Source organism: Montipora capricornis, chromosome 4 (assembly GCF_036669925.1).
Source record: "Montipora capricornis isolate CH-2021 chromosome 4, ASM3666992v2, whole genome shotgun sequence".
NCBI lineage: Eukaryota > Metazoa > Cnidaria > Anthozoa > Scleractinia > Acroporidae > Montipora > Montipora capricornis.
In genome coordinates this window covers 11,720,051-11,730,043 of record NC_090886.1, presented here as the reverse complement: position 1 = coordinate 11,730,043, position 9,993 = coordinate 11,720,051, and the positions used below count along the sequence as shown (strand labels likewise).

The 9,993-nt window shown below is 41.6% G+C and overlaps 1 long non-coding RNA gene across 2 annotated transcripts; it reads left to right on the top strand.

The window, feature by feature from the left end:
• Nucleotides 1–3,874: 3,874 nt before the first annotated feature.
• LOC138045519 (uncharacterized) lies at nt 3,875–7,562 on the top strand. Of its 2 annotated transcripts, none has more exons than XR_011131604.1 (3): nt 3,875–4,029; nt 5,789–5,871; nt 7,421–7,562. It is a non-coding gene; the product is annotated as an uncharacterized lncRNA (long non-coding RNA). The 2 variants fall into 2 exon arrangements; XR_011131605.1 differs by lacking the exon at nt 3,875–4,029 and adding an exon at nt 5,188–5,391.
• Nucleotides 7,563–9,993: the final 2,431 nt, after the last annotated feature.

Below are 9,993 nucleotides of genomic sequence, written 5' to 3'. Positions count from 1 at the left end.
TGGAGGCCGAAGCCAGTGCGCACTGTGGAAAGCGAAGACGAAAATACTAGCGACTATGATGAAATCAAAACAGTAGATTTGAACCTCGATGACGAGATTAATGCCATGACGGCACGCAAATTTCCGAAGCGCCTTTTCGCAGCAATAAATGTGGGCAAGACGCCAGGGGCCAGTTGTTCAAACGTTGGATAGTGCTATCCAGCGGATAAACACTAGCAAAACCAATAGAGTTATCCAGGGGATAGTGAAAAATCCAGTGGATAGCGCTATCCATCGTTTGAACAACTGGGGCCAGTACGTTTTCAGCTCGATAGCGGATCGTCATGCAACGTCATCTCGGCGGAAACCCTCGAAAATTGCCTGGGTCAAGTTGAACTAAAGAAGACAACAAAAGGCTCTCCATATGTCCCACATGGAGGGGTGTCTACGACGGGCAAGAGATTGCGTGTATTGGCCGGCCATGTCCAGTGAGGTGAAAGACTTCATTCTGAAGTGCGAAATTTGCCGTTCTGTTGATAAGAAGCAGCCAAAGGAAACTCTTATTCCCTATGACGTCCCTGACCGTCCGTGGGCCAAAGTGGGGGTTGATTTGTTCAATTTCAACAAGACCAACTACCTGATAATCGTGGATTATTTCTCTGCATTCTGGCAGATCGACCCTCTAGAAAACACTACAGCCAGCCACATAATCAGAAAGATGAAGATGCAGTTTGCCCGACATGGTATCCCGATATCTGCGTTTCGGACAACGGCGACGCTCAGCAAGCAATGGAAATTTGAGCTAGTCACGACTTCACCGAGATACCCCAAAAGCAATGAAAAAGTCGAAAATGCCGTCGGAGCAGCCAAACGACTGATGAAAAAGGCGAAGAAGAATTCTTCCGATGCTTAACTTGCTCTCCTTGACTACAACAATACGCCATTAGCACAAGGCCTAGATGCCAGTCCAGCACAGCGACTGATGAGCCGCCGAACAAAAACTCTCCTGCCAACAACAAAAAATTTGCTAGTTCCTGAAGTAACCTTGGGGCAATACCAGAAGATTCTGGCCAACAAGCAACGCCAGGCAAAATACTACAACAAAGGGGCTCATGATCTCCCCGCGTACGTTGATTTCAGGAGACGTTGTCAGAGTGAATCTCTCACCCGACAGCCTCAAACAAGAAGACTTGCAGAAGGCACAAGTCAAGGCCAAGGTTGTGGTGCGGAGCTACGAGGTAGTAACAGAAGATGGCAAGAGATTTCGACGCAATCGTGTTCACCTAAGGAAATCAAATGAAACCTTCAGCACTCGCCAACCGACGGGGAAGTCGCCATTTGGGTATGTTCCAGGAGACTCTGTCACCCCGCCTATTGATCCTGTCGCTGATCAGTCTCCAGGTGGACCAGCTCCAACACCTGCGACAGATCCACTCGGAAATTCCCAAGAGTCAGTTACCACACTGCCGAATGATAGTCCCTACCGCACCCGGTACGGCCGTGAGATCAGGCGACCGAAGTACCTCGGAGATTATGTCGAGATAAAGATAAACACTGCTTGAGTTTGAACTCAATTTAAGTTCAGGTTATGCCGTGACAGAGACAGACACTGGTTGATTTCCGAAAGCCAGTTTTAGTTTTGTTTGTTTGTTTGTTTCCTTGTTTTTTGTTTTTGTTTTTGTTTTGTTTTGTTTTGTTTCGTTTTTATTTTTATTTTTTTATTTTTTTTTTGGGGGGGGGGGTGGGGGGGGGGGGTTCATGTTGTTGTTTTCTAAAGGGGAAAAGATGTAACACTAGGATTAAAGCAGGGATCGGTTTACGTCAGGTGATCTCGCCTGGAGTCACGTTTTGGTGAGCAGCCCAGCCATGTTGTAATTCGGAGAACTCTGAGTACATATGAATTAAGTTCTGATCCAAACTCCTTGTCCAGTGTTGTCCTTAATCTTGCGGCTCGTTACACTCGAGGCATTTTCGCGAGGAGGATTACACCATAAGCGAAGATGGGTCGATTTTACACAGGTATTGTTAACTGGAATGTGTTTTTACAATTGTTTAACATCATTGAAGATAGGTGTAGGGATCTGAAATACTGGAAATCACCAACAACAGCTGCGACAAGGGAGACCTCGCATCCTGTCGATGCTTGATGAGTATTTTTTAACTCTTGTGAGATTGAACCATGCCTTCCAAGAGGAACATCTAGCATATCTTTTCAAAGTATTTAAGTCAACAGTTTCAAGAGTGTTCCATTCTTGGATTAACGTACTTTACTTTGAATTGGGATCTCTTCCCATCTGGCAAAGCAAGGATTTGATCTGGGAAACTATGCCAGTTGCCTTCAAAGAAACGCATATTTAATGAGTTGCTTGGATGACTCGGATGATCACCTGAGATGGCTTGCACCCACTGATCTAAATAATTTAGATTATATGGGTATTACCCATTTAGATTGTGTAACACGGGTGTTTACAACTGTTGGTTCCATATCTAATCCATATTTCACGGCCTTAGTCTGCACCTTTGTTAGTGCACATAGACTATGTAAGAATTTGTCATTAATTGGGGCTTTTCTAGAAACAACATCTCCAAATCTTGAGGCAGTGATTCTGAATGCCCGCTCTTGATACCAAGCAGAGCAGCTCGACTGACTTCTCGTGTTTTTTTCGATATCAATGGTCTTTTCTGAAGATAAAATAATGTTTGATAGAAACGCTTTCTCTTCGTCTCGAAGGGTAGGTGGTGGACCTTTTCTTACATCTTCTGGTAAACTAATTATTTGTACAGGGAAGTCAAACACTCCCTCTAGGTATTCACTATAAATAGTCTCTACTACGCTACGGGAATAGACATCTCTCAACTGATTTGCTAACGGACTTCCCTCTAAGAAATTTCCCCATGGAAGAGACTGGTACTTTGCTGAATTCGAGTATTGGAGCCAAGAAGCATAAGTGGTAGGGCTGTTAACAGAGATATTCTCTCCAAGTTTTTTAATATTTGTCTCTGTAATAACTCGTTGCTCTTGGATCGTATAGATACTCTTATACAGTCTTTGGTGCCATTTCGCGAAGCGTGCGATCGATGTGTGTGGTTTTATAAACTCGGATTCAAACCATCTCTGTGGTTCCAGTGAAGCGCCCCGAGTTCTATGCCACTGCTGTAAATGCGAAGTTGGCGAGTGATCATCGCGCAGTTTTGCCATTACATGGGTAAATAATGCCGCTAAGTGCTGGCATTTTCCTGTTCCAGCTTTACACGAACACTGAGTGGCAGCCTCTGTGCCAACTTCTCCGCTATCAAATACAATTCTTAGGGAGTGAGGAGCTTCCGTCTTCCTCATCGAGCGATACTATTTTGCTTTTACGACGCAACAATCAGCTAAAAACAATAACTTAACGTCCTCAAGGTACGTTTCGTGGTAGTACTTGTTCCCTTTTCTCTTGCCCTTTTAGATTTCGAGCCACTTGCTCGCGCAATCCAAAATATCTGTAATGAATTCGCGTTCTGTTGCATTTCGACTTGCACGCTTTCCGCCATGTTGCAAATATTCCATACCCCAAGTTTCCAGTCCTCCTTCGGTCGGCGCCATTTTGGAGAAGGGTCTATTTTTGGAATATTTTTCATCTGACCAATCAGAGAGCACACAACTGCTGTGACGTCAGGACAGTAGAGTTTTTCCCGCCCGCTGAATGCTGATCGGTCAATTCAAATTTCAGAGGCCCCGGCCGAATATGCAAGGAGTGTTCTTTTTAGGACTTTTTTAGCATAATCCTGATGTTTTTGCCTTATTAAAATATTCAAAATAATGCAAGCATAATTTTCCAAAGCTAACACTATTAGGTGGCAGATGGAATGTTATTGCCGTCACCCACAAAAAAGTGTCTCACGATTCCTTTTTCGCACGTGCCAGTTTCACGTGGAGTGTGCCATACATGAGACTTAATCTCGTGTATGGTCACCGCTATCAAGGCAAATCGCGACATCAACACAAACGGAACTCCTTTGATCAAGCACTGTTTTAACGTATTGGAAACTAGAATTTATTTGAAATTGGTAAGTTTGAATTGAGTCGTCTTACAATGTCTTGCATAGCTAGTTTAAACTTAAGTTTGTTTTCGTCAGCTGTGAATTCAGCAGTAAAACAGCAGCTTCGACAAAGTCCACCGGTCGGAAGAAAAAAAAAAGCTAAATCTCTGGAGCATACACAGTGAAAAGAAATCATTTTGTGTGGACTGCAAAGAATGCAGGCTGCCAAAAGCAAAATATTGATTTCATTAAGGTTAACGCAATGCATTCAACATGGATCCTTTCAAAAATTTGGTTTTATCAACGGAGTTGATAATGTAAATTGGCCACCGTACAGAGATTCTAAAAGCTGACGTTTCGAGCGTTAGCCCTTCGTCAGAGCTTTTAGAATCTCTGTACGGTGGCCAATTTACATTATCAACTCCGTTGATAAAACCAAATTTTTGTATACTACTTCCCCACCGACGCAGCACCACAGTTTCTTTAGAAACTACCCCCTCATGGATCCTTTCAAGTCTAACTTCCCCAATTATCTAGCTATAAAGTTCCTTTGTTTTAGCTTAACCATAATTTTTGCAGTCCTGTTTTAAAAGCTTCTATTCCTTGCTATCGGTCTTATTTTCCATTGATAATTAGAATTTTAAGAAGAAATAAATGGTGACTGTTCGGCGAAACCGTTGTTAGGGTCGTCACGCAACGCTCTTCCTCGTAAGTGACGCGAGCAGGGGTTCCCGAATGTGAATGAAAGGATAGGCAAAGGTTGTTTTTCCTTCATTGTGGAAGAGCCTCATTCCCCTTTAATCAAGGAAACACTTTCTACTGACGCCGCTACATAGGGTCTTCCAGCAGGTAAATATCTCCCAAAACGAATGACGAACATTTATTTACTGAGCTGGAGGAAAAATTGTGGTTTGGGACACGCTCTAATGAACGTAGCTACAGTACAATCGTTTTCTTTCTTGTGCGTCTAGTCACAAGATGGAGCTACAATCGAGACCGGGATGTTTCATGTTCTCTTTAATCGCCAAGTGTTTCTTCTCTTACTTTGCTAAAGAGCAGGCAATGATTGCGGTAATGTGGACACCATTTGTTTTGCCAATGTAAATACTCATCTCACGTGTGCACGCTTCGAGATCACGTTTGTTGACCACACTCATGTGCGGCTGTGCGAAAACGCAGTTACGTAATGCTCTCAAAGCGACCTCGACAGACAACAGGACGTTCACGGTTGACTCTCCTCTGCAATTTTAGCTTCGATTTTTGACGTTTATAAAACAGAATCTTCGCAAACCAAACGTGGAGTAGCAAGTCTTAGGAGGATAATTCGAAGTGAAGACTTTGCCGAGATAGTTGACTGTTTTCTTTTAAAAAATTCGCCCGGATTAAAAGGTTTGTTTGTAACGTTAAAAGCGTACCACATGCTACAAACTAATCTTGAGATGATTCTGGTAATTTGTTTCCGATATTTATCCTTCTATTCCTAGCTGTGTGAAAATTAAAGGAAGACTGATGGGTTATGAAGAAAACTATACACTGTTTCTCGTTAAGTTAAGCTTTGAATATTCGGTGTAAAGGTGAAGACATAGTAGTAGTACGTTTCAGTTTGAAACCGGATGATCGAACATTTTTCCAGTTGTACCGTTGAATTAAGCTTTGCATGCACAAAAAGATATTTTTATCCAACATCACAAGCAGAGACAAAAGTTTGAGATTTGTAAGTGCCCTCACGTGCCATGTACTTGAAGCTCGTGCAGAAGTTCTGAGGTGTTCTCTTCCCATACAACAGGTATTCTACATGGTGTTTAGCCTATGACACTACTGCGTCCCTACATGGCGGAAGACTACGAAGACGTTAGAGGCCACCTTAATGTAGGTATCTTTCGATTAAACTTAAACTAGCCACCCAATGCAAAGTAGTAAGTTCGTATTTCAAGTGAGTTTAACATGGAAATACCAACCCTCTATAAAGATCTATACCCATCTACAGCTCACATAAATTGTGAATTTCACCATTATTTAAGTTCCTGAAAGCTGTTATCTGTATTTCGTTTGACAGACACGATTTGGATCGTGTACACTAAAAATTGATGTAACATCCTTAGGAACTGTACCATTGGAATGCTCTTGGATTTAAGGCACACTAAGAAAAACAAATGCTTAATGGGGAGACTAGAATTTTAAAAAATCACATCGAAGCGGATGCGATCAAAATGTTGATTTTGATGAGAGTGGAAAACTAGAGTGTTCATAAATACTTGAAGCAGAGTAGAGAACCATGAGACTCACCCTCATAAACCCAAATAACAGGAATGGATCCTGTAATAGCTTATTAGAACAAGTTCTTATCACTCGTGTGTTCATAGACTCAAATGGTTGAATGAATGAATATGTAGTTAACCACTCCCCCAGGGGCTTTCTAGGGTAAACGAACATCACTTTGTGGGGAACTGCTTCCAGCAATTTGAAATACACAACGCATTACAATGCATGGCTTACTGTTTATATCAATGTTAACTTCAGGTGCGCGCTGATTGGCTAATTTTTGACAGCTCGCTCAGCGTGACATCATATATGGGCTATATGGGTATGTGCAGCCCCAAACGGTAGGGTTTTTCAGCCGTTTTGATCATAAATAGGGTATCGATTTTGGCCAATTTTCCACCATTTAGGCCATAAATAGGGTATCCATTTTTGCAAACTAGTCTTGAATTCATTTTTTTATTTAGAAGCTACTTCTTTATCATGTAACCTACCTAATAAAAGCAGATAAACATTGCCTTTAACATTGGTCTGAACTAGGGAAATAATCATAAGGAAGGTCTGCACCAGGGTATTGATTTAAGGGTCAGGTCATAAATTGGGTATCAAATTTTTGGTCAGGCCATAAATAGGGTACGGAAAATTGCAGATTTTGGTCATAAATAGGGTGAGAGTTTTGGGAACCGGGCCACACACCCCTACCCAATTTTTCTGGGAGTATCCCCCCCCCCCCCCCCCTGCAGGCTAATGTTTGATTGCTATAGGAACAAACCCTGAATGATAATGATATATTGTTATGTATCATCTGTAAGAGTTGCAATCATTTGAAAGATACAAATAGTCAGTTATTATTATTATTATTATCATTATTATGCGGTATTGCTGCTGTTATTATGATCATCACATGAATGGTGTACTAATTACCGTAGTTGCTGAATTTCTATTGTCTTCATCCAAATCTGTTGAGTCAATCAAGGCATGTAGACTAATGCCTCAGCTCTCCCTCTGACTTTGTCAATTTTGTACAGTCCCCCAAATGAATCATGTCTGTGAAGAAAGGCAAATACGTGTTAATAGTGTTGAACCTTAATGTGTGAGAAAGGAAAATTCTCACATTTTTGGCATGAATCACCCTCATTCTTCAATCTTATTTGTACAGGGAAATGTATTGGTCGAGAGATCCCACGCAGTACACACAATCAGTGCTCGTAATAACCACCTTGATGTCCGTTCTTGTGGTGCTGACAGTAGTGGGTTACATCCAGCATTGTCAAAAGAGAAGACACTAGCTGAAAACAGTGTCTACACCAAAGGCCTCCATCATCATAGGCGTCACCATCATGGCCACAGCAAGGGGGGTAGAGTTGGGAAAAGTTACAAAAACAATGCAGATCGCTTTGGTCGAACCGCTGCTATTCTGCGTCAAGCCGGCCTCATGAAACTTACACTGCAAATAGCTCAGCTGATCAAAACCAATGAAGATCTTCAAAAAGAAATTGATGAACTGCAGCGAGAGGCTATGGAATTTAGTGAAAATCTACGAAGTCAGATTCAACAGAAACTCTCTGAGCAAAATGGAAATTACTAGTTTGGTGCCGTTTGAAGTGGAAAAAAAAAAAGAATGGTTTCATTTGTATTTCTGTGTGGCTGTAGAAGCTGTTTCTGGGGGGGATTTAAAATCTAGAAAAGCTTGTCTTGTATTATATTTGTATTTTGTTAGGCTTTTTGGAGATAAGAAGAAACTGCAGTTACTGTACTAGCAAAAAAGTTGTACATCAAATAATTATTATTTGCATTTTGCAATCTACATCTGCATACTATGTCTATAGAAACGAAGTAACTATAAAGTTGTGCCATTTTTAATCACTAATAATTAAAGTTGTGAATAGCAAATACTGTATTTGTGCTTAATAGTCAACATACTTGATTTGTATTCAAATTTGAGATTTTTACTATAGAGATTTTACTATAGGGTTGGCGCATATGTTGGGTTCAGGATTTGAACCGCGTGGAAAATTTTACGTTTTGGGACCCTAATCAAGATTCCCTAAGGATTTCCATGGCGACCGTAATCGCAAATTGGTAATAGTCTAACGCCATCTTGGTTGGGGCCAAACGCGGCTTATATTACAGTGAATGTATGGGACTTTGGCCGAAACTCCGCTGCAAACAGGCAGATTTTAAAAGTTTTAAAATATATTTAGTCGTTTTATTCATATCATTCACTCAACGAAAAATTAGATCATCACACAAAGCACAACGTCTGAAATTTTGATATTAAAAATCTCATGTCGCTCCAAATTTCGCGGGAATTTGCAGAATTTGTTTACAGGGGTTTATATGACATTTTACAAATTTCGTTTACGGTCGTTACAGCTTGATTCTGATCGTCGTACTTCACGAAAATAATCTCAGTAGAAGTACTTTTTGAGAGGTATTCTCGCTATCAACAATCCTCAGACCTTAAAGGACTAATAATGGTTCAGAGTCGGCAAAATTCCCATACATTCAATGTAATTTAAGTCCTGTTTGAATTGCCGCCCAACCAATATGGCGTCAGAAAACGTGAAAAGGTCTGTTGATAGGGGCAGATAGGATTTGGGCATTCGCAAACACTCATTGTTATTTAGATGAGGCAGACTACCCTTTTTCCAAAAGGAGTCGTCTCTGTTCATCTTCAATAATATCTGCTGTGCAAAAGTTCTCTCCTTACCTCCGGCATTCCCTCGTGGATGTACCACTCTACTTCTTTGCATTCTAATGATTCTTCAGCTGGAAAATTTCCCGAGAAGAGGGAGACCATAGCTGGCGACCACACCAGGCAGGTATGTGAAAATAAAATGCATGTGCACACGGACGACTTGAAGGTTGGGGTATGAATGGAATAATGTTCAAAACACCGCGGCTGGGAATCTGTTGGACTGGCGCGGCCAGTCCAACAGATTCCCTTTGCTGATCCGAAAGAGCTTCGCGCGCCATATTTAAAGAGGGACCCTGGAAACAAGGATGTTTGGCATTTTTTGCGCACGTTTTGACTGCACGCGACTTAATACACATGCAAATTTGCACACGTAAAGGGCACGTGAAATCGTTTGCGAAAACTAGAACTTCCAGAACTGACAACTAAAAGAGACGACTTTGATTCTTTCTCGTGCTGAACAAAACAAACGTGTAGAAAGGGGCTGTATATAGATTTGGTCGCACAGAAATTCAACGGAAGATACACATTTTCGTTTCACCATGTACTAGTATAGGCATGTGTGAGGTGCTCAACGAAACCACACTCGACGGTGCATCGAAGACAAGTGAATGGCTGATGAAAAATAACTTTGCTGCGAATTGCAGCGATCAGAATTCCACTTCTTCTGAAGAAACTCCGGTTGCGAGTGCTCCAGTTGGAAAACTTAGGAGCCCAAATCGAACGATTTTGAAAGCGACTCTTTACGAATCTGCTTCGCGGAAGCACCGTCGGCATAAGCGAAGAAGTACAAAGAGACATCATGACCACATTGCGGGAAACACTGAAAGGTTCAACAATACGGCCGAGATTCTTCGGCGCTCGGGACTTTTGGAAATCACACAGAGTATTTCTAGGCTTGTCAATGATAACAAGAAATTGCAAGGTGAGATTGACAAGCTGGAACAGGAAACAAAGGAGCATAGTAAACAATTGCAAAGACAACTGCAGAAGAAACTCGAAGCCGAGAGCGAGGCAAGGGGCTCATGTAATCC